Genomic DNA, 24825 nt, shown 5'->3' with positions numbered 1-24825 from the left:
TAAATTTGCCATGATCTGAAAGAGAAAGGAAACCAAGATAACTCTGCAGCTAAGGATCCCTTTAATGACCAAAGGGATGTATCTCATCCACTGCTCAAGAGGTCCAGCAGTAGTTCAGAAATGCAGAGTGCAGTTATTGGATGTCTCTAGATGCACCACAATTAGTTTGTCGATACGAGTATGGAAATGTTTGAGAGCTGAAGCAATATGGACACAATGAGGAATGGTATTACTGATGCTGTGTGTGGTATTTTGGGGCTTTATGCAACCCTCAGTCTGGGAATTATTCAACCCAGGGAAAACATACACATTTCAAACGTTGTCACCTTATTTACAGACTTTCATTAATAAAGTTTAAATATCAGCAATTTCTGAGTGTTTTCTAGTCATAATAATTTAAAAGTCTAGTATTTAAAAGTGCTCCAGAAATTATGCATTATCTAAAACTACTGCTTGACTGCCTTCCCCAAACTCAGTCTTCCAATCCCTGATTTAACTTAGTCCTGATAGAAGATGAGACAACTGGAGAATCCTGTGTGTGCTAATAATCACTCAGGAAAAGAGAGGAGGTTAAGAGTTCAGATTGTGTAGCCAGTAAAATGGAGTATGACTGCTTTCTTAAAAATAATTGGGGGTAAACACCACTAAGAGGTAAGGGCTATTTAAGCAAAGGAACAAAATTGGCACGAGATTAGGTTGGAAATATACAAAAGGTTTTCAAACATCAAAAGAATGAGAGTTTAGAAAGCTTCCTAATCAGAAGACTACATGCAAGCTCCCTTAGTGTTATTCTGCATCTTGCTACAGTTAGGAATTTAATTGTGAAATCCAAAACTTATTCCCAGCTGTATATTCTGTTATTTAGGAAACAGCTGTATTTTAATAAATGCACATTAAAGACAGTTTTCACCCTTTCACACATTCTATAAATACATCAAAGTACTGAGTTGTGAGAACTAAGGTCTCCCAAAGCCAACCTTCCCATAGGCCACATGTGAAAATCTTTAAGGGGCCAAGAGGCACAATACACCTCATACCTTGCAGAACTCTGGCAAGGACTTGCAGTCAGAAATGACTCTCTAGGACATTTGCAGGGTGAGGCTGGGTGGACATGTGGCCATGACATGTTATACCATTAAAACAGCCCCATTTCCTGTCTCTGGCTCATTTCCATTCACCATTAGGAACCTGACTACCTGGCAGCCCTGATGTCAGTTCAGGCTTGCTGCCATTTAACTGACATTGCGCTGACCTGAAACTTGCACTCAAGACTACTTACAAGCACGGTAACATCGAGATGTACCAGTTACCGGCTGTCAGTGAAGCACACTACTGCAGTGCACCGGGGATCGCTACCTCACCGCCTTTGTTAAATGCTTCCTCCAGCTCTAGTTGCTCATTATGCTCCCATGCCACTCCTCCAGGGCCAGACTGCTGCCCTACCGTGTCCTGTGGCCTATACCCTACGGAGACTCTGAACAGGCTGGTCCCCAGGCTGCACCTGAGAGTGTGGAAAACTTCATCTCTCCCACCCTACCCAGGCAGGAGCAGCAGCACTGTTTATCAGGAAGGCTGTGGCTACACCTCGCCTTCCCACAGCCCCATTTCTGAAGAGGAGCAACCCCAGCTCTCCCCGGGCCTCCCTGTCCGGGACAGGCCTATGCTGACGGTATTTCGGGTGAACGGCCCGTAGCGGGAGACAAGACAGAAGCCGAGCCCGTGGGTCCCACCGCCACCATCCCCTCAAGAACGACCTCCACCGCCGCGCAAAACAAAAGACATACTGAGATCACCCCTGCTAGCCCTGCAAACCCCGACATGGTTCAGCGCGGAGCACCGCCCCTTAACTGATGGATGGAGGATCCAACCGATCAGACCGCAGGACAGACTCAGTCTTCCTTTTTACAGACAAGCAGCTGGGCCAATCACAAGTGAAGCGGACCTCTCACTTCCCTTCTGACTCTCACGAGCTTTCGCAGGTCGGCTCCCGCCCCATCGCCCGCCGCCGAGTGACTGCGCAGCCGCCATGTTGGTTGCTATGTTGCGAGGGCTCCTCGTATGAGGCAGGCGGGCGGCTCACTTGCTTGCTTACCGTCAGGGAGGGCGCTTCTGCAGAGCCGCGCCGCTTCTCCCCTCCCTGGTCCCCTCTGCCTCCCGGCCGGGTCTCCGCACAGGACGATTGCCGGTGTGTGTGAGGCGGAGACGTGCCCCGTGAGGGGAAGACCCGACCAGCCCGGCGCTGCTCTGCCTGCACCCCGGCTCCCGCCTCGCCACCCCTTGAGGCCAGTCACTGTGAGGAAAGGGGAAAAGCAGAGGCCGGAGGGGGGGATCCGCTGCTGTCTCCCCCCTCCGGGCTTCCCCCTCCGTTCCTCCCCCAGCTCTTCCCCTTCATCCACCTCCCGGTCCCTCGGCCCAGCTGCCGCAGTACGATGTGGTCCTCGCCGCTGCGGCTGGGCGCGGGGCGGCTGCTCTCGCCGCTCCCGAGGCTGCGGCTGGGGCGGTCGCTGCGGGGGAACTGAAGGCAGAGAGCGGCGCTCCCGCGCACGGAGGTGCGGTGCGGTGCTGCGCGGTGCTGCGCGCGCGCACCCCGGCGCGTGCCCGAGCGTCTGCGGCGCGTGCCCGTGCGCGGTGCGGGGGGTCGCGGGGCCGCAGCGGCGAGCGCAGCCCCCGCGCCTCTTCCCTCCGCGGTCCCCGCTCCATCTGGAAGGACGTGGCTGTTATATGAAGGTAAGGCCGTCGGGGCGCCCGGGTCTCCGTGCTGTGGGGGGAGAGGGGCGTCGGCACGGGGGGTGATACTGTGCGCCGTATTCCTGTGCTGTGACCCCCGTCCACCTCCCGTGGCTGTAGGGGCCGCCGCTCCCCTCAGCCTCGCTCTCCCTCCCGTAACTTCGCGCACAGGTCGCCGGTGGCGGAGAGTGGCTGTGCCGAGAGCTCTCTTGGGGTGGGGGGGCGGGGGTGTGGGGGTGCCCTTTCTGTGTGTTTATGTGTCCCCGAAAAGAAGGGAGATCGGGAGATCCGGATCCTCTCTGGCTCAGGCGTCGGGGGAATTGTGTGGAACCGGCCGTCGGCCAGCGGAGAGGGCTCGTAAACAGCCCTTGGGAAGCGAGCTGCGGGGCCGCGGGCGGTGGGGGCAGGTCGGGGCTGCTGGGAACTGTAAAATGTGGTGAACTCTGCTGAGTGCCCGAAACAGATTATTGCTTTTAACATGTTTTATATGAAAGTTTGCGTTCCTGTGCTTTCTAGGCACATGTACGCGTTGCCCTGGTTATGGGCAAGGGAAATGGGTTTGAGTGCTGTCGTTGCATTCCTCTGGTACATTTTTAGTATCTCCCTCAAGCAGAAGGCTTGTATAATCGTCTGTGTCTATATGCGAGAGAGGATTTCGGTGTACCTGGGGATGGGTTAATTCGTGTATACTGTTGCAGCACCAGCTAGAAGAAGAATAACGTCTTTTCCTCTCAAAAAATCTCCAAGAGCTAGTTGCTAAAACTAGATAGCTGCCAGTGGAAGTGAAATGTTCCCACCACTTGCCTATTCAAAGAATTTATGTCGTTTAGTTGTAAAATATATGTGAATGAACTTTGTGCTGTTACTTACAACCCTTCCAGGGCTTCAGTGTGGCCAAGCTGTTACATTATTTTAACTGTGAGATAGAAAGTATTTATGTGATATGTGTATTACAGAAGTGCTAGTGGATCTCAGCTGAAGAATAATTGTTACATTACAGTATGCATATACATTTTCTCACCCACGGGCCCTTTTTTTTTGCACTGAGCCAAACTCTGTGTTGAGGGGGGGGTGGGGGGTGGGGAGGGGGTGTGTGAGTGCACGTTTGCCTGCCTGTTACTGGCAAATAACTGCTCTGTAATGTTGGGAGCCGCTGGCGTGTTCACCCACATGCAGAGGTTTATGAGCTCGTGGCACCGTGAATGTGCGTTGCTGGAATACAAGAATGGGGTACATTAGAATTGGTAAAACCATTTTCTTATGAGGTATGTATATTATATTGTAGGAAAGTTTTCCAGTTCACTGCCTAAAAATAAAATATTCAGTATCGTAATCTTATGGATGCCATTTTCTTGACAATGGATTTCTTGCTTCACTGACCTAAAAAGTTGTTTTTACATATTGGCATGACTCTGCCTTTGCATCATGTTGATAAAATATGATTCTGGGTGATAAGCTTACAGATATGTATGTGTGTGTCTATATGCTTCCCAGGCACATTTATGCTTTATAAACTCAGAAATGTGCCCGTTGGTCTGATTTTTTGAGATAATTTTGTTGTCATTAGAGTTTGTGTATTTTTAGATTATGTTTCTGGTTTTGTAGATTTTTTCTTTATTAGATCAAATCATTTCAATACTAATTCATTTTCCTCAAAAGTAGAGATGTAACAAAAGGTAAAATATTAATACATTTTCTTAATGTTTGCAGTTAAGTTTGTTTGGAATCAGGCTCACCTACTTAGGGTTTAGTTTGATGTCAGTTTCTTGTTTGGTAAAATTTTCCACGAAATGTGTTGTTTGTTGCCGTGCTTTTTACAATGTCTAATTTAGCTTGTACATAGAAGTATTGATTGACCACCCTTGCTAAAAATACTTGCACTATAGCAGCCGGTTGGATGTACTAATACTGTAGCACCAGGAAAGTTAAGCCTATACTGTTCTTCTGTGACTAGAATTAATTTATTAGCAGCTACATTTGTAAAATGTGAACAAAAGCAAAATCCTGTAATCTTAGAAGTAATACTCATGGCTCTATGGAGTGAGCTCTTTATTAATGAATGGAATTCATGTAGTACTATTTACATGTCATTACCATTAGCATATTTGGGATATATTGTAAGTTAATACCCAGGGTACATCATTTTGGCTGTGATCTTGCAGTGACCCCTGTTTGGGCAGAGGGATCCACCTACACAAAACTCGCTGCAGGAACTTGTAGCTGTAACAGGCATTCTGTAGCCTTTAGTCTGATGTTTATCGTGAGCATTTGCTGTGTGTGAATGTTTTGTATGTTTTGTTGTTAACCTTTGTGTTTGCGTGGCATGCTATACAGGCTTCTATGGGTGCAGAAAGCTGCAGGATTGGTGCCTGGAGTAACAGCCTGATACAGTAGTGTGTGACATGATTATTTTGGGAAAAAGAGGGTTTAAAATTTCTTTCATATTGTAATTTAGTGCTCCTGAAAGGTCCTGATCAGCATTTCGGGGTTCCATCTCTCTAGGGTCTTGTTATCATTGGTAGGTTATCTTATGAATGTTTTGTTGAATGTGTCTGGAAGTTCTGTGCATTTCTTTATGCTCACATATAAAAAGTAAAATGTGTACTCTATAAGCAGATTCTGGAGAACTGAGTGGAAGTTACAACTTGGAATATACTGGATGAGGAGATAGGATGGTTCATTTAGTCTCTTAAACTAACCTGTACATGGGAAACAAAGGACAGAATGGCTTGCTCAGGCAGTTTAGACCTTAGGATGAGGTAAATGGGTTGGGTTATGTGTCTAAGTAAAATTATGGTGGATTAAAAATTCTGCTTTAACTTTTCAGCTGATCAAAACTTAATTAAAACAAATAGGAGGGACATGCATGTGTTCTATTGTTGATGTCAACCTTATATTGATAAATAGCACATTTCTGTGATTTGTCTTCTCAGGTTTTCATACTATTAGATCCTTTGATACATCATGATTCTGACTCATCCTTCCCTGTGTTCTGCCTCCCAACCTCCCAGTTTGGGTGTAAATTTGGTACAAGATCACATGAATCCCATGCCTTCAAACCCTGTTTTTGTGTTACCTCACTTCCATTCTCACCAGTTAGAAAATGGTCAAACAAGAGAATCTTTCAGCAGATGGTTGATTCTGCTTTCTCTTTCTTTTTTTTTTTTTTTTTTTCTTTTTTTGGGTAATATCTCACTTTCACTCTGGTGCTGTCACTGTTTTATAAAATGGCCAGACAAAATTCTCATGAGTTTTATTATGCTCCAGCATCAACAACTGTAAAAATGGTTTGTGTGTATATATGATATGGGATTGTTTGTTGTTTGTAATGGAAAGAAGGAACTGTGGAGGTGGAAGAAAAAGAGGAGGGGAGAATGGCCTGGGCAGGAGACAAAACCAAAAAAGCTCAACAGTGGCCTGGTAACACAACAGCAGGTCTTTAAAGTCTGGGCCAGCTGTTCATATATGCTTGTTTGGGAACAGAAGCTGTTTTTCCTTGGGGATTTGTAATCCACTGAATTAGCACAAAAATAGTTTTACGTAGGCTTTTGAAAGCCTTTAATTTCTAAAATTTTTCTGTTTCCTCTAAGTTCTCTCTGATACGTCATAAAGGTACGTATCTTCGGGTACATATTTAAAAAATCCATTCTTTATTTTGAAGGATTTCAGAGTTATTAGAAAGTTACTGCTATTTGTCACTTACAAAGTAGATTGCTTCAAGTTTACAGCAGTTAATGTGTTCACAGATGTTTTATTGATGTGTCGACATAGCAGAACCAGGTCTAGATGTAGGTTACAAGAATATGGTCTTTTATGGTGATCTGTGTTACAGCATTACTAAAGTCTGTGCTGCTTGTATGCTTGCTGTCCCAGTACTATGATATAGAATATTACAGATGATGGTCATGTAGTTACTCAGGTGGATCACACAAGCATAACTAGATGAATATTTGTTTGAAATGTGGGAATTACACCAGGTTCTTCTTTCTTAGCTTATGTGCATTCAAAAAAAACTTGGTAGGGTGATGCAATTAGACCTCTCTTGGCCCATTACTTCTTGGACAAGTTATAAGGTGACTGTTGGGTGATAAATGCAATTCCATATGCGTGGTTTATGAGATACTGCCATCTCTACAGTTACATGAGGAAGGGGGAAATGGCTAATATCTATTTAAAAATAAACAGTCTTTTAATTATGGGTACTTATGACCTGTAAGGAGGAATGCTCTAGGAAATATTTTCACTGATTGGGAAATGAAATGCAGTTGCCACTTTAGAGTTTTCAAGCCATCCATTAAATTTTAGAGGAAAAAAATGATAATGCATTTGCTATTACATGTATGTTTGTACATTGCCCTTCTCAACATTTCTTATTTTCTGCAGGGTAAGTAGCCGAGAGAATGACTGAATTATTCTGCATGACCAAAAGCCAAAATCTTCAAATGAAAATCAAATGTAGTGCTGCTAGAGATTAACATTTTCACACGTGGATTTTTTTAATTAGAATGGTGTAGATTAGATTGAAGGAAGATGTATTCAGTTCTCTTGTCAACCTGGGGTTTATACTTTAAAAATCGCTAAATATCTGGTATTAAATGCTGAAAACCTTGTTCTAACTGGGGCTTTTTTGGGATGATGTTCCAGTCTGGAGGCTTCAGTTGAATGTAATTTTGTTATTTTGCTTGATAGTTTTAATAAGGTAATTTTATTTTTTATTTTTTTTTTTAGCAGAAATACAATTTGAGTTTATGCTGTTAATTGTGTTTGTCTCTAAGAGGATATTAACTTTTAAGACAGTTGGGCATACTTTAGCTTTTCCTGAGTCCTTTGGTCAGTTTATTCCATTTATGTACCAACATCTTGCTGCCTTAAAAAACCCAAACCAACCAGCCCAAAAAAACCCCACAAACCAAATCCCCAAATAATATCCTGTGTCTGTTGTGAAAGACCACAAATGAGAAACACTGAAACTGAATGTTTGTTGACTGCAATGGAAGTTACTTTTAAAATGTTTTCTCAGATGAGAAAATTATTCTAAGTCTTATGTATATGTATTATGGCATCAGTCAGGCTTAAAGCCAGAAATTGGAACTCTATCTGCAGCAGATAGCTGTCCATGTAAACCAAAACATCAGCTGGTTAAAGATAAGAACCTGCTATGTTTCCTCTGTCTCAGAGATGTGCTGACATACTTTGTCTTGGAAGAAGGTTAACAAGCAGTAGTGTTGTGTTTTCTTTAGCGGTGGAAGGTGGTATTTGCAGAAGAGGCAAGCAAGTGGATTTGATGCACTGAAAAGCTGTGTTTTTTAAAAGAAGAGATTCAAGTGTGACATAGCAGAAACTTGTGTTCTCTCTTGGCCGTGCCAATAGAGATTCAGTAGAGAATAGAAATAGAAATGTTGTTCATTTCTCTGGGTAGAGAGCTGACCACCTTTTCAGTAAGAACACATAGAAGTATACCTGTCAGTGGAAGAACAGTTATTGCTGTTAACCCTCTGAACTCCTGGGTTAGCATAGCTTTGTCTGGATGAGTGGATAATTTCCTGAGGATGCCTTGCTTTGTATTTTCCTAAGACATGTCAAAGAGTAGTAAGTTTAAAAACATGCTCATCGTAACTTAAAGCTCTTACCATAACTGATTTTTAGGGAAAAAAAAAAATTAAAAAACCAACATGGGGTGTATTTCTCCTGGGACAAAAGAGGATGCTTCTCAGATCTTACACCAGTGATTCAATGCGTTTACTTAAATAATTTAAAAATAAATAATAAATAAAGACAAAGACAAAATAATTTAGGAGGAAAATCACATGGTGAAACTGTGGACTTGTTTGTGGTGTGGTTTGGTTTTTTTTTTTGCTTTTTTTGCTTCTTTTTTTGAATTCAGAAATGCTTTTGAGGTTGGGAAATGCAGACTTCCCGTGAAAAATTGGCTTAGGAGAAAGTTAAAATTAACATACGTCACTTTGCATTTGTCCGTCTTCGTACTTGTAACAAGCTTTTAGTGTCATCTGAAAAAGTAGTGAGGCATATTTTTGTCTTTAGATTTATGAATAGGGTTAAAGGTGGCCAGTGCTGATGACCACCAATGTGTTGCAGTGTAAGTTTTTTTGGCTGTGTTTTTTTTTTTTCTTTCCTCTTTTTTCCTCCATGCAGATTGTGTATGTGCACTGCATATGGCAGCTTTTTATTGTCTCTAAACTGCATATAGCCTCAGTACTGTTTTTGAAGCATTCATATAGTGTGCCTACTCAGAAAAGGTATACTTCAGGAAAAGGGACTTGTATAAAATAGTTTGTCTTTTTAAAAATAGAATTTTATATCACTTGGAATTTGAGTTTTAAATCACTGTGGCCTGTAACCTCCAAATTGTGAGCTGCTATTAAGACTTGCCTTGGAAGTGGTTCTGGCTTTTTTTGGGTGGCAGGCTGCTGTTAGGATTGATACCACAATCTGTTTTTAGTACTTGAGTGCAAATGAAGTTATGGGTGAGTCCTGGGAATCCTAATCTGCAGGTAATTCTCCATTTACTGTGTTTTAGTATTGTGTGTTGACTCTGTAAGAAGACATGCATCCTGTTAGCTCATCTCAATGCACCTGCTTTCCTTGGAGCTGATCTCTTTAATGTTTGAAAGGACCTTTCCAGATGTAGTGTCTATGGAAAAAGGTTAGAATGTGTCTGCCTCTAAAACTTAAAGAATGTATCACGTTTGTCTAAGTCTGGATTAACAAGACAGGAAAGAGGAAACGGGGAGATGCCTTGCAGTGATTATAAAACATATCAAGTTTTGAAAAACACAGGAAAGGTGAATAAGGGTTTTTTTTTGTTTGTTTAATGTCAGCAAATCTCATGACCACATGGGAAGCTGCTGCTGAAATAACTGTGGAACATGCAAGCACAGGAGGGGGAAACTGAAATACAGAAGTGGCATTACAATGGAACATATAGATCAGTCAGCTATGTTATGGGGTCCGTCATACCTCCAAATAATTTGAATATATTTTAGTTTGCTTGGTTTCTGTGAGCTTGAGTTAGACTCCTGACTTAGATCTTTCATTATAGGGCTAATACAGTTGCTTCTAGTTGTGCTTCTAGATTCTCAAATTCACTGTATGTCCAGCTATGTAAGGAGGGACAGAACATTAATGGTGGTAAGAGTTTTTAACTTTTATCTTTTTTAACCCTTCACTTATGAATATTTTGCTTTTATTTTCATTTTATGATATATTAAAATATACCATATAAGTCAGAATTGTAAACCACTCAGTTTGGAAATGGCTTGAACTTTTAAACTTTCAAATATTCATATTTGGGACTAAGGAAATAATTTTTGGAGATCTTTGTCAGGAAAGCAAAAGCTGTTTTTTGCTTTGCTTTCCTGTGTGGTCTGATTTGCTTTGGCATCTTCACTTACGAGATTTGCTATTACTTTAGAGACCTTAAGGCATTGGTGATATTGTGTTTTCCGTTAGCTCCTAGTATAGATTTTGAGTTCTTTGTTCTGCGGCTCTTGGATCTGCTGGGTAAGTGACTTGGTATCTGGGGAGGGGCAGAATGTGGTGGATATTCTCTGGGTTCTGTTTGTAAGGCCCTTTTTGACTTTTCACAGTCCCTGTGCTTGCAGAAACTGGATTATTCTCAAAATTTGACATAATTAAGTGAATTTTATTGACTTGAATAGTAAGCATAATAAATGTATTAATTAAAACATCTCTGCTTTCAAAAACAAGCCACTTAAAAGGCTGAGAGAGATACAGTAAGAAAATGAGGCATGAGTAACCATTAAGGATATATGCAGTTACACTTAGAACAGAATTCCTCTGTAGAAGACTAGAAAATAGACTGAAAATTAACATCTCACAAAAAGTCCTCTAAGAGGAAATTCCTAAAGGAGAACTTCATTCTTGAGATTAATTAAATGAAAGATTAGAAATTCTCTAGATAGCTGTAAGCTATTTAATAAGACTGAAGTAAGCAATTAAAAGACTCCGTTGTAGTTACCAGCAGAGGCATTGCCTTCTTTTTATGATTCTGGTGCTGCTCCCCCTCCCCATCACATATGCTCTCTCTCCTTTTACAGGAAAGCTGTATGTGAGGCTCATTAATGCTAGATATTTTCTGCAGAAGAATTTTCATAAAAAGCATCCCTCTCTGAATAAGGGTAATGTAGATGATTACTTCTTTGGTATTGAAAACACATACACAGTCCTGAGAAAACAGGAATAAAAGTGCTTTGTAGGAATTATACTAATGAAATGTATGTGAGAGAGTAGCTTGAAAGAGAAAGCTGATTAACATCTGAAACTTCAGCTAACATTTAGCCACCTTTGAATAGAAGTCGTGTTGCCAATAAAGCTACTTTGTCAAATCTCCGGTTTCCATTTCTAAGTCACATTGATGTAAGCATTTTTCAATCCACCTCTTTACAGTTCACCCCCCTGCCCCCCATATCTTCCAGACAAACAGATTAATTCAGAATGTTCTGGGAAATGGTTATATTTACTCTGGTATCTGCAAAAGGCATTTTTCACTTCTGACTTTCTCATTCATTCTGAGTATGTTTTGCATTCTGCTGCACCTGGAGTACCATGACAATTGTGTGTGCTCTAGCATTTTTGTACAATAAGCTGGGGTGTGTTGTATCACTGGAGATCTATCCCTCATCTGAGGGCAGTGTGTGATAGCAAATCATGTTGTCATGTTAGGGAAAAAAAATATGTAACTGCAGACTGACACTAGATTCCCCAAGATTGAAGTAATTGCCATAGTTCAGCAGAATTACTGTGCTACAAGTAAATGAGAGAAAACAGAAAAAAATGAATCCTTACATGTACCAAGTAGTGCTATTATGATAATTTTAAGTTATTTCAAAATAAGTTACTGACTACTTAAGTCATTAAAGAACAGTCTTTTTATGAGAAGTTTACGTGAAAACAGATGAGGTCTTCAGTGAAAATAAAGATAGACTGATAAAGAAGTTTTGAAGGTAAATGTGTTAATGCTATGTTTTTTTTTTCTGCTGTAAATGGAAAGCCATATTCTAAAAATCTGCTTTCCAGACCTGTATGGCTTTAATGAGTACTCAGAAGAAAGCGCAGTAAAATCTTTTTTCTTTTGGCAATGTATAAATATCCTTATTTTCATAGCATTTAAGATGGAAACATAATCCATTGTCAGACTTTAAGCAAAATTGTAAAAAGGGATTCCTTTACTAGTGGTTGTTTATTGTCTTTATAATAGTTCTTTGTGTCTAAGTAAAAATAATAAAAAATGCTGACTAATTATTTATAAATTTTTTTTTTTTTTTTTGGTAGCTTTCAAAGTGTGGAAATGGGCTTGCAGCCCACTATGCTATGTACAATTACTAGAAACCAGTTTGTGTTTTAAAGGCCTAACATTTCTAAAGTTGAGGTAATGGATTTATCTCCTTACAGTGTTGGTGGGATGTCCAGTTGCCTTGCAAATGCTTTAAAGTGTATTAAGAATGGCATAAAAATGAATGCTTAGGAATGAGGGCATTGGAGACCCAGGTCTCAAGCCTTCAATACACTTCCAGCACTTGCAAAGAAAGTTCTGTAATATATGTATTCTTAATAACTATTTTAACTAATGTTGCCTAAAATCAGTAGGGAATTGGCTTTCAGAAGTGTATCTGTTTATTGTCCATCATATAATTAATATATATTGTGCACTTCCCATATATCTGTGGACATGCTAAATAAAATATCTTCATATTGTATAGTGGACAGAAGGAGTGATACTGTTTTAAAAATCTGTAACACTAAACCCATGTTTTACTGGAAAACATATTTGAAGAGTATCACAAGAATTTTTTAAAACAATCTTTGAAAAGCATATAGCAATGTTCATGCTTCCTCTTTAGGAGTGAAAGGGAAATGTATTTTGTATAAGACTTCATCATTTCTGCCAAGCAGTGTGGTACATGCTAGCACTTCAAAAAAAACGTTGAAATGTTCTGTTGACTTTTTGCAACTTTTTTTGGCAATACTGCGCTTTCCATTTATTTTGTCCCTTGTTTAGCAGTTTTTTGTGTGTGTTTTCAAAAGCACTTCCATTCACCATTCAAGGAATTCAATAGAATTCTAATAGGAACTGCACATAAATAACTACAGAAATCAATGCTTCAATTCAGCCAAGAGTTTTTTGTGACTTCAAAAGCCACAAGAGCATTTATTATTAGAAACACACAATTGACTTTTCTTGTATTATCTTTTTGCATAGCGATTTGTTTTTTACCACCACAACAAGATGTTTGACAGTTTCATTTGAAAATGATGTATTTACATTTGGCATTCAAAACAGTGTAATTTTTATCTTTTCTGTGACTCTCTAATCATGTTAATTTGCATATTCAGCTCTGTGCAGAGGTTATTAGTGAAATATTCACTGGTGGATTTCTCCTCAGAGGTCAAGCAAATATTAAGTGTAGTTTCTTGTTCCTGTATTGTACTGAAAATCTAAAGAAATCTTTAATGAATGGAGTTTTGGGGTTAATTTTTGTCTGTTCAGCTTATGCAATATAAAGCATATACTCTTTTCCGAAATTCTCCATTTCCTGACTATAGCAACTACAAAAGTAACCAACCTAGCACAAGGTTGTCTTGGAAGTACTTCCAACCTTTACTATTCACATTGCACCTTGGACCATGTCAACTGTAACAGTCCTTTCAATCCTGAAGATTTTAGATGGGTTATACAGAGTGAGATGGTCTCAAAGGGTGTTGTTTGAGCACACTAGAAGCTTTAGAAAATTAATGCTGCTTTTCTTTTGAAATAGCCCCAAGATGGTGTGACATGAAATACAATGCTCTGTGTTCACTAGTACTTACTGTCTTCTAAATGGACCCCTTGAGTGCTGTGGCTTTGGGACAGCTCTTGTGCACAGTTTCCATCAGGTTATCCTCTTGGGTGTAAAGCATATCCAAAAGGAAACAGAGTTTTGTTCTGGTTGTCAGGAGGTTACTCGTCAATTAATGGATTTTACTGTATTAAAATTTTGTTTTTCACCATTGCTGATACTTTGAAAAACAAAGTCAAGTTAACAGCAGGAGCTTTTAGATTGCAATAGCCTTTCCCCTCTGCCCCTCCCCCAAACTCCTAATTCCTGCTCACAAGCCAGGCTGGTTCTGCATGAGGATGATGTCATGTTAGGAACTGCTTTGTGGAATTTCATCTTGGAACCAACTGGTGCCATGACTTGTGTCTCTCCTGGCCCCCTTTACCTTGAGATACAGACCAGCAGTCCCACCATCATGTACCTTGTTGTTGCATTGAGCAGATGCTGGTGGTGGGTGCTTGTTTTGATACTTGAAAAACATTTCAGCTAGATGGAGAGGTAGAGAAGCATGGCCTGTCCTAATATTTGAAGTGGAAAGACTATTCAGGTGAACTTACACTGCACCTTGAGAAGGGTTTTAATGGTGTTGAGGGGGAAGAGAGGCAAGGTAGAGCATGGTGAGGAGAAAGACTAGTAGCACAGTGTCATAACTGTCATTCCATTAGTGTTCAGTGTTGTCACTTGGAATTATATGCATTTAGGATTTGAGTGCTGCCACAATGTTAGCTTAGGAAAAAGATAAAGGAAGAGAAGTCAGACCTTCTTTTGGTTCCTCAAAGTTCTTCCGCGCTTCCTTTTAGCGCTTCTGTATAATTCAGGTTGCATTTGAGTCAGCTGCTTTCATCTTGACAATTATGTCGTTTGAGCATCCACAAAGTTAGTATGCTAATGTCTGCATTTCAACTGACTGATAGGTACACCAAAACCTATCTTACGTTTGTCTGTGCAATATAAAGCTTCTTTTAATTTCACTGGCTGTTCAGCATTTACAGAAACAAGATGATGGAACGCTGCTGGCACAGTTTCCAAGTCTAATGTCTGAAGTTTATTAAACGTGGATTTCTTCCTGAAACACACTCTGGCCCTTCCTCTGTTCTTGTAGGTGCTTGGTATTTAACTCGTATGTAAGCCAGACTGAAAGAAATAATAATGGGTATCTAAAAATTATGCGATTGTTATGGAAACCTGGTTCTGTTAAGGGGCAAAAAAGGCTTTTTAGATTTGTCTGAAAGTAAGCATTCATTGTATTTTCAGGTTTATGAGTCTTCTGCTTCCTTATGAAACCCAGTTCATGACAGTAGGCAAGACAAACCGGATGCCTCGTGTTTTTCTTGAAATCGTCATGGATATTATCCATCCCCTCTTGCACTGCTGCTTTTACATAGCTAATCCCAAATGTACCAGTGGACAGGAGAAGAGCACCTGTAATTTGTTTTGAATGCAGGAAAGAGAAAAGAATCAGAAAAGAGAAGGGGGAAGGGGGATGACTGGAAAGAAACAGTCTTCCCAACTCTTGGAAGTAGTTGCCACACCTGAAGTGTGAAGGTATTAAAATACATTATTGGTATGGAGCAAAAAAGACTTTATTGCTTGATAGAGTGTGCTGTGTTTTGTAGGTCCACCCTATCATGTAATCCCTTGTATTGAACGTCCTTTCAAACTTGTTGACATTCCTTATACCCTGTTTGTAAAACGGGTGGTTAGAAATTTACCTCAGGCAAAAAATACTGCCTTAAATTTGGATTACATTCTTCTCTGGTTGCTTTATTCATTGTGTTTTGTACTCATTCATTTTTCAGAAGTGCGTTCTCCTGCCTGGGCAGTGTGTAAGTCTGGTGCTCTCCTCCATATCATTTAGAAACAAGTATCTAATTGGTGTTAACATTTTAAGGTTCTTAATAAATGTTCCATCAGTTATGTATGGAGAAAAAATTGTGTTTCGAAGTGCTTGAAAACTATGATACATACAGTTTTTGCAGTCTCAGGTGAATCAATCTGAATTCTTTCTGGTTTATCATTATTGTGCTTTCTCAAGTATTTCATTTTGGTACTGGAACAGTCTCTTGACAGTTCTTAATTGACTTATGCCTCTCTTTTTAGCAAAAAAAAAAAAAAAAGGGTCTGAGCTTTTGCAATACTGAGCAGCATGAGAGAGGACCTTCATCTGTCCTGTGGGCTGTGCGCCTGACTAAGCATCCTCATATGAGGAATTCCATGTCTACAGAAGCATGACATAGCTGGTTTATGTTTGCATCTTATGACCTACTAAAAATATTCTCTTTCCTTCCCACTTACCTTCTAAGATCCTTGTCTGCAAAATTGGTTTATAACTGCTATGTATACAATATCTCTATTTTTGTAGTGGATTATGCCTGCTTGAGAGAGTATAGAAATTGTCCAAATTCTAAAAAGAAATGTTTTTGGAAGATAGTTTTCTAACTAGGTTTTTAAGAATAAATGTTGTTCTTGTGTTCTGGAGACACTAAAGACAGTAGGAGTTATTTTTTTCCTAAGTTTACACTTGTTTTACTGTGAATGAAATAGATCTTAATTAAGTCTCAGTAAATGACTGGATACAGTGTTCATGAGGAGTTGTGGAAATTGCTGGGATTAGTAACGAAAGCACAAATTGGATCAGAAGCTGACCATAGAGAAGACTGCAAACGGCTGTACCGTAAAAGCAGCTAACAGGATAGAGAGAGATTATTAGTCATGCTCTTCAAATATCAGTCTTGATATTATTCCTATCTGATTACATTTGTTAACAACCTTGGTGTTAACACAAGAAATACGTCTCTTGTTCTTAAAAGCTGTAGATAACTCAGAGTTCAGAGTTGTTTTTTTTTTTTTTTAATCCTGTAAGGAAATTAAGATAAACCCATAGATTTAAGTACTAAAAAAAATAAAAGATCAGTACAATTTAATGATACACTCTTATGCCTTAAATACTTGATTTCGTATCTTTGGTTTAGGAATCATGAATTGCTAAGTAGGAGGAATTTGGTAATGCTCAAAGTAATTAAGTAACAACTCGCAATATGAAGTACCAGCAAGGCTTAACCCACTGAATAGTTGACAGTGAACGGCTGACAGAGCAGGATGTACTTAATAATTTCTGCTGTGTCTGCACTGGCTAATGGTTTTTGTTACTGGCTTGGGTAACACAAGAGAATTGAGAATAGCATGTCTAAAGTTTCACTTGTAGCACCAGCTAAGGGTGACTGTGAATATATCCAAGGAAGAAGATTCAGTGCAGAATACTACTTGAAACTTGGCAAGGCAAAGTAGGATCAACTTCATTAGTGTCTGTAGAACATAGTGTGTCTCTTAAAAATGAATTTAGAAATAACATAGCGCCTCCTCATAGCAGCCTTCCAATATATGAAGGGGGCCTACAAGAGTGCTGGAGAGGGACTCTTCATCAGGGACTGTAGTGATAGGACAAGGGGTAATGGGTTCAAACTTAAACAGGGTAGATATAGATTAGATATAAGGAAGAAGTTCTTCACTATGAGGGTAGTGAGGCACTGGAACAAAGTGCCCAGAGAAGTTGTGGCTGCCCCATTCTAAGCAGTGTTCAAGGCCAGTTTGGACAGAGCCTTGAGCAGCCTGGTTTAGTGAAGGTGTCCCTGCCCGCGGCAGGGGGTTGAAACTAGGTCATCATAAGGTCCTTTCCAACCCTACCCATTCTGTGATTGTAAAACTATTTTCTAAGAAATAATCATTTTAAAGTTTAGACTGTTTCTCTTGCACAGTTGTTTTGTAGACTTTCTTTACTTTTCGCATGAGAATACACCTGGGAAAAAAAAGCATTCTTTGAGAGTTTTGAAATGTCTTAGCTTTTAAAAAGAATTACATAAATCAAATTTCAACTCTAAGACACATTTTCAATTTTAATATTAATATTAAAAACTTAGTTTTAACAGTAACCTATATTATAGGTAGGTAGGACTTCTGGCAAGAAACTGATAATGGCCTCACACTTCAGGAGATTTGTGCTGAAACCAGCTGAGGTCGTAAAAGAAATTCTGACTCTGTCCCCATTTCTCTGAAATAGAATGCTGGTGCTCAGTCTGATATTAGGACAGCCAAAAGGTTGATCAACAGGAACATCTGGATCTGAGTGTCAAATGGCCTCATGTGGCAATACAACTAACTGGAGCTCACTCTTAACATGTGTCCTAGTTCAGATTTGCAGCATTTGCAGTAAGATTATCAGTCTGTTATGCTTTTTTTCCTCTCTCTTGAGTTTGTAAAAATATAGGAAGGGGAAAAAACCCTTTATTTGTTTCTGAATGATTGATGTAATTTTAATAATTGTGTGGAGTAGGTAATGTTCTTTAAAGGCTTTTGTACATCTGCTGTGTGCACTGGTCTGGCTGTCTCAAAAACTTTTCAGTGCCAACAATGTGTCAAGGTGAGCTGATCATGTGTTTTAAACCTTAAGGGTATTTGGAATGCTTTTGATGAATTGCCTTTCCTTTAGGATTTCTGTTCCTGCTTGCCTTTAGTCTCACCTGAGCTTACTTGGATCAGCTTTATAGCAATACAAAAAAAAAAAAAAAAATTGCAGGATTTGTCTACATAGGAATTTCATGTAACATAAAATTTTGCAACCAGCAAAGTCATTATTTCAAACTTGTCCTTATGGATGTTCTTATTCCCTGTTGAGTGTCTCATTGACTTTTGATTGAATTCCCTTCCAGAGTCAAATAAAGGCAGCCTTAATGTTGAATAAATGGGTGCTGTTTTGGATTATGTTATGTTGTAGATTATGTTGGATTATGAGAAGGAGAGAAGAAAAAAGAGAAAGAACAAGATGTGTTAGATTTTTAGTAAACTGACTCAGAACCTGGACATCTGAAATGATTTGTCTTGAACCTCTGGGGGAGGCATCTTTTTTCTTTCTCAAGGAAAAAGATTTTTGTGGAGTCTTCTATGTATGTTAAACATTTTAACTATCAAATTGCAGGAAAACACAAAATACCAATGCTTATGGGACGTAAAATTGTAAATATATTTCATGTGATAGTTAAATTCTACATGACTTGGGCTTCTAAGCACTTCCACCAGTTCTGAAAAGTAAATTTACAGTATTATTTCAGTGTCAGTTTCTCTGCATTTGTTTTAGAAAGAAAACTTAAGCTTCTAAACCAGTTAAATGGTATTGAAGAGTTCATTTGCCATCTGAAAGACATCTTTCAAGTTGTAACCTAAAGCAAAGCTGTCTAATAGATAGGTGCAGCTAAAAATACATAGGGATCTTAATACTTCTCCTTTGTGCCTAATTAAATCTTGGCTACTGTGTACAAATATTTTTCTTCTGTAGCAATTACTGTTCCAGGACCTACACTCTTGCCTGGTGTAGTCATTTTCCAGATGTTAACTCAGCCACACGTACTTAAGCCTATGTCAGCTGAACTATTTTCATAGACTATAGCAGTAATACATCCCTTGAGCATCATAAGACCTCTGAAGCAAGGTTCTCTATGGCTATGCAGATTACTACACAAATTTTTTTAATGGAATTACTGTAAATGTTACTAATACTTAGTCTTTTCAGAGGATATATACATTCACTGACATCTTAAAAGTTGTGTTCATACATCAGAACCTTTCTGAATAGTAGTATTAGTGCATGAAATCTTTCATTTACAAAGGTTTTGGCCCTTACTGTTGAGCAGAGAAACTTAAGATCATGTGTATAAGTGATGCAGCTCCCCAAACCTGTAGGGAGCCTGCAGCAGTTCCTAGAGGCAGATTGTTTTGTCTACTTTAATTGTCTTTGACTTTCTAATTCCAGTGCCACCATCTTTGTACTTCTCATGATCTCCTGCTGTAGCCAGGTTGTGATAGAGGTGGGTGGTAGTTGCTGTGGTTTTTGGCTAATGTGGTGCAGCAGAAGCAATTGCACAGAAAGGTTGAGATCTAGGAAGCTGCATTCAAATAACCGCTAGACACAGCTGATAATGACAGAAGTTTGAAAGGGAGGGAGTGTATCCTACTTTATCTCCTCCTGTTGCTGCTGCTTCTTTTCTGCTTTATCCACAACTGGGCATTGGTACAGGCCTTTGGAGTCCATCCCTGTACAGCTACATGGTATTTTCAGGTAGGAGAAGATGTATCATCAAGCAGCTACATAATGAGCTTGGCCTTGCCTACCCCACCCCCTACTGCCTCGGCCAAAAGTTTTATACCAGTTACATTAGGTGCACTGATGTGAAATTCGCAACATCTCTAATCTCGTTTGTATTTTCATACCTCAGAATATCATGTGGTTTTGTTCTATTGGCAAAAGCAGCAATGATGATTTTCAGTATCTATTTAGACTTGGACATCTGCAAGGTAAAAAATTGTTATGAATTAAAAGTCTAGACTCCAGCAATAATCTGACAAATAGTAAAACTGAGTAAGAAATTTAAGTGAAAGTTTCAGTTAGAGAGGCTAATTGTAGAAAAGTACATCAGCACCAACTACAACAGGAAAGTCTGTTTTTCTGGAAAGGTTTGCCAAAGTCATTGACAAAGATAAAATCCAGTCTTTCCTGAGCTGTTTTGTGTGATTGTGTGCCAAAGATGATATGCTAAAGGGATCACAGACTTTATGCCAAGTTGTGCGGGATTTAAGGATTGCTTGTTAACTAGAGGAGGAAATTTTTTCTGAGTTGCATAAATTAACCTTTCTTCTAACAATTTATCTTTTGTTTATGTATTACTGTTCCTTGTTCATTTATACTGTCATCATCATTCCCCCTTCCCCACTATGCAAAAGTGAATTCTCATTCCATGGGGGAAAAAATTCAGAAAGGCTGGCACAGTATGTGCTGCAGATAAGAATCCAATTGCTGTGTTGGATCAGATTAAAGATCCAGAACTCATTCATCATTGTCAGGATTACTAACATGGAGAAGTGTAAGACGCAGGTCCTGTATACAGTGAACCTTCGTTGGTGTAGTCACATACAAACTGTTTATAAATCAGTTTCCTAGTTTTGTTTGGTTTTAAGATGTAGATACTAATGGCTGTAACTTTTATTCTTTAGGAGATGCAACTATTTTTACATGCTCATGGTAAACCCAAAAGCATTTCCGGTATCTTTTAGGTGATGAAGTACTGGACTGAAAAGGAAGCCACTAGTGTGTTATCTTTTAAATAGAGTATTGTATAAGCTTTAGTGTTCGATTTCATAGCAAAAGAACAAACAAGCATACATTTGAAATTGTGAGGATCGTGTTGTTTATACATATGGCATGGAACTGTTATAAAAGACCTCATTCTAATGCCAGTCCTGATAAGAACAGCGAGAGATGTATGACCAGTGTGGGCTGCTGCCACTGACTCACTGTGTAATGACAGGCAAATTACTCAGTTTTCTGCATCTCGTTCTACTCCTGTAGAAATGAGAAATACTGTTTCCCAGTAAAAAGTCTTTGAGATCTTCAGATAAAGGAGGAGTTTGGTTTTTTTTTTTTGGTACGCCTACTGAGTATATAAATTTGAAGTGAGAAAATGCAGCAAATACCAGGTTCTATGCAAGTCTTTTACCAGTACAGACACAATATGATGAGTCTTGCTTCTCATTCTGGTTTGTATTAAATCACCTTGTGCTCCTGAAGATCTTTGTAAAGCACAAGTGAAAAGATGGGTTTAGGTCAGACTTGGCACTTGAGTCTGTGTTCTCTTTAAGCCTTTTTATAGTTAAGTACAGCTTCAGTAAAACTAACATGTGCATTGATAACTACCATTCTGTTTTCTTTGATATGCCAGACCCTGTACCACCTTCAGATGAAATAGTACATAGAGCCTTTAGAGCAGTTTTCTGTCAGTCTCCATCACCTCTTTTATATAACGTCTTTGACTATGTTTTATCACTGAACCTTCATGTTTTGGGAAACTTGATCTTTCAGGAATCATCTGTGTTAACACTATAGTCTTAATCTTTCCTCTTGTACGTCATGAAACAAAATACAAATTAATGATTCAGACACCACAAAACAAATCACGTGCCACTTGTTTCTTCCCAACTATTCTTCATTGTCATTGTTTGCTGCATTGTATGCGAGTCTTTTATTCTGTAGTGAAAGAGACCTAAATAATGCAGGAGATTTTAAGAGGGGTCAGTAGCAGGTAAGTGGTGAAATGATACAACAGTTTCAGTTATATACAGAATACTGTTTGGATAAACATAAACAGAATGCTGTTATTTCAGCACTGACGTGATGTATTTTTTTTTTAAATAAATTCAGTCTTATTTTATGGTAGTTGATAAATAGCTGTGGAAGTGGTGGAGGGTACATCAAATTTCTGGTCTCTGATGCTTCAAGGAAGGATATGCTGTTCCCTCTTTTTGTAAGTGATTGCCCCTTTGGTTTTGCATCTTCATCTCCTTCCGTTCCATTTATCATAATATTTCATGCCTTTTTTTAAATGCTGGCTTCCTTAGATGTTCACATACCCCCCCCCCCCCCCCCCCCAAGTGCCTGCTTTAGCTTCAGTATTTAAAAAAAAAAAAAAGAAAAAATAAATTCATCCCATCAGTGACTGTAGCCATCACTGTTTTATCTAGTCATGTTCTGTCTCCAGTTCATTAAATACACAATAAAAAGCCTTTGGTTTTGAAAGTCTTTACATTTTCCCCCACCTTTTCAACCATTTCCAAGTCTTGAAATTGCTTTTACTGAAATGAATGATCTTTACTTAGCTGGATGCTAATACTTTTAAACAGGTGTGCTTGTTTTGACCACGGAAGAAGCAGCTTCCCCCCTTTGTGGCGCTGTCCTTGCGCTGCAGTAGTGCTTATGCTGCTGCACAGTGAACTGTTTTGGGGAATTGGTTTGTCTGAAAAATCATTTTGCTGAAATTGTGTTGCTGCTTAATTCTCCACTCTGGTTTACCATATGGCTGTACAAATGGCTATGTCAGCAGTAGGGAGAGGATGACGTAAGGCTGGAAATGAGGATCCAGACTCAGGAGTGGGTTAAGAATGCTGTGTTAACTAGTGGTGCCAGGTTATGTCAAAATAAAGAGTTCATCAGAGTAAAGTCTAATTGCCTCTGACATGATCACATCCTACTTCTGGAAATTCTGATCTCTGCTGCTTTTTTTTCTTTATGTCTCTCCCTCTCCCCCTTATTGTTTAATGTGTTTTCCAACTCTGTTTATCTCTTTCTTACAATTGATCAATAACATCACTGAAATCCTTCATTTTTAGGTGTACATAGGAGGTGGAACCTGTCATCCCCAGAACATGTTGAAAACCTATGTAAATCATCTGGGTGGGCCTTATTAGTCAAACCTCTACTATTATTTGGAAATACCTGTCAAATAATTACGATAAGGTTTAGACTGATAAGCTGTTGGAATTGGATATGTATAAGTTTCAAAAGAATTATTCAAATCAGTAGTTTTCCAAGGCAGCATATGGTGAGTTTAGTGTGAGATTTTAAAGACCTCAGCCATTTTGGTAGGGTCATTGGCAACCAAAAAAAAAAAGTAATATAACCTCATCTGTTTTCATAGTGTCTTCCACCAGGGACCAGATACCTTCACAACAAATAATTTTGCTTTTCATGTTCCTGAAATCACAAGGCGCTGTTTGTCTATTCACAAATGCACTAAATAATCCCACTCTCTCCTTAAGTCTACAGAGACATACACTCATTAGTCTGCAGTCAAGTTATTAGTAGCAGCATAAAAGTGTTTGTGGGTTGTTTCTGGTTTTTGAGGAGGGTATGGGGGGAAGAGTGTGGTTTTTTTTTTACTCTACAGATCCTAAACACATTTGGAAATAATGAAATATATATCTGAATTTAAGTTACCTGCAAAGCTGGGCATTTTCGAATCTGAACCTTGATTAAGGCCCACAAAGGATATGAATTCATGTCTAAATCCAACTCTATATACTCCTGCGGTAATGGGTAAATAGATGTTCTGGCTCAATCCAAACCTGTACGTAATACATACATCTGCATGTGTTTAAGTCTTAAAGTGTTTCAGCTAACCTAAGAGTATCTTCCATTGTTCTTAAAAAAATCATGTAAATTGTTCCGTCTATTTCTTTATTTAGTTGGGGAAAAAAGTAACAGAAAAAGTGGCATTGTCAACAGTGTAATACATATCCCTGAAACAGTTTCTGCAGCTCTGCTTTGATATTCAGCTGTGTACCCTCTGATCAATCATATGAGCTCTAGTTCATTGTGTTGTCTTTGCCTCCTTTATGGCTATTGTAATCCTGATAATTTGCTTTCAAAATTTCCATGTGTTTCTAGGGCTAAAGGATCAATCTTTGGCTCTTTCAAAGATCAAACCACTAAGTAAAAGAAAAATATGAGCTTAATGCACCAAACTGGACTTGATCATACAGATGATCTTTCTGTTTGTTTTAGTTTGGGTTTTTTTTTGAGCCAGTTTTTTTAATAAGTAGGTCATTTTCTAAACTTCAGTACCAGGATTTGATGGCACTGCCTTTGTGAAGGTCCCCTTATGAACTGTTGAACTCCTATTTCTTGAAGTCTAACCCCAAATCAGAAATGGAGAACAGACTATTCTGTGTCACATCAAATGTAAATGAATGACATCTTTTTGTGAGTTTATGTTCCATGAGTTTCTACACCTTCTCCCAAAATATCCTGAGTTGCTATTTTGTGTGCACTTCGGGATCTGATGTCATTGTTGTAAGACTGGCAGTACTCCTCTGCCTGGTAGCATTTACTGTCATCTTCCTTCTATTCTCAGTAGCCATATAATACCTTTTTAGCCTGTACCTGTTCTGAACTGCTGGTACCTGCTGATAACATGGTTCTTACTGCCTGCTCTTTTCCATAAGCCCTTGCACACAGTTCTCTTTTTCCCTACTGAAAGGAAGGCATGATATTCATTCAGGAGTTGCTCTTGGATTCCTGGGGTAATATTTTTCTTGAATTGTTGCCAGTGGAGATAGTGATTGTGTTCTCTTTACCTAAAAGTTGCTGTAAAATAGTTAGTTCTCTGTTTCTCCCATTGCCTTACCTAGATTTTATGTGCTTTCCATAGATGTCATATTTTTGTCTGTAAGTATTCTGAAAACAGGCATTTAAGTGAAGGTTCTCTGATCTCCCTTAACTCTGATAGTTATTCTGGAAAGTGATTTTATGTTCTCTTAAATTATCTGTCAACCATATTCAGTAGAAAACTGAAAGGAACTTGATAGTGAAGCCAACAAAGCAGGCAAACAAACTAACTACAAAGGTGTTAGTAGTTGCTTG

The 24825-nt window shown here is 39.1% G+C and overlaps 1 protein-coding gene across 1 annotated transcript in view; it reads left to right on the top strand.

The window, feature by feature from the left end:
- Nucleotides 1-2593: 2593 nt before the first annotated feature.
- Nucleotides 2594-24825, top strand: part of PTPN4 (protein tyrosine phosphatase non-receptor type 4) — a 107787-nt gene continuing 85555 nt past the window's right edge. The window contains exon 1 of the mRNA XM_062607155.1: nt 2594-2727. The gene's annotated coding sequence lies outside the window, so the exon portion shown is untranslated. The remainder of the gene's footprint in view (nt 2728-24825) is intronic.

Source organism: Pezoporus occidentalis, unplaced genomic scaffold (assembly GCF_034315485.1).
Source record: "Pezoporus occidentalis ecotype Australia unplaced genomic scaffold, CSIRO_AGI_Poc_V1 ctg12, whole genome shotgun sequence".
NCBI classification, from domain to species: Eukaryota; Metazoa; Chordata; class Aves; order Psittaciformes; family Psittacidae; genus Pezoporus; species Pezoporus occidentalis.
The sequence above is the reverse complement of the archived record's forward strand: the minus strand, read 5'-3'. Positions and strand labels throughout refer to the sequence as shown.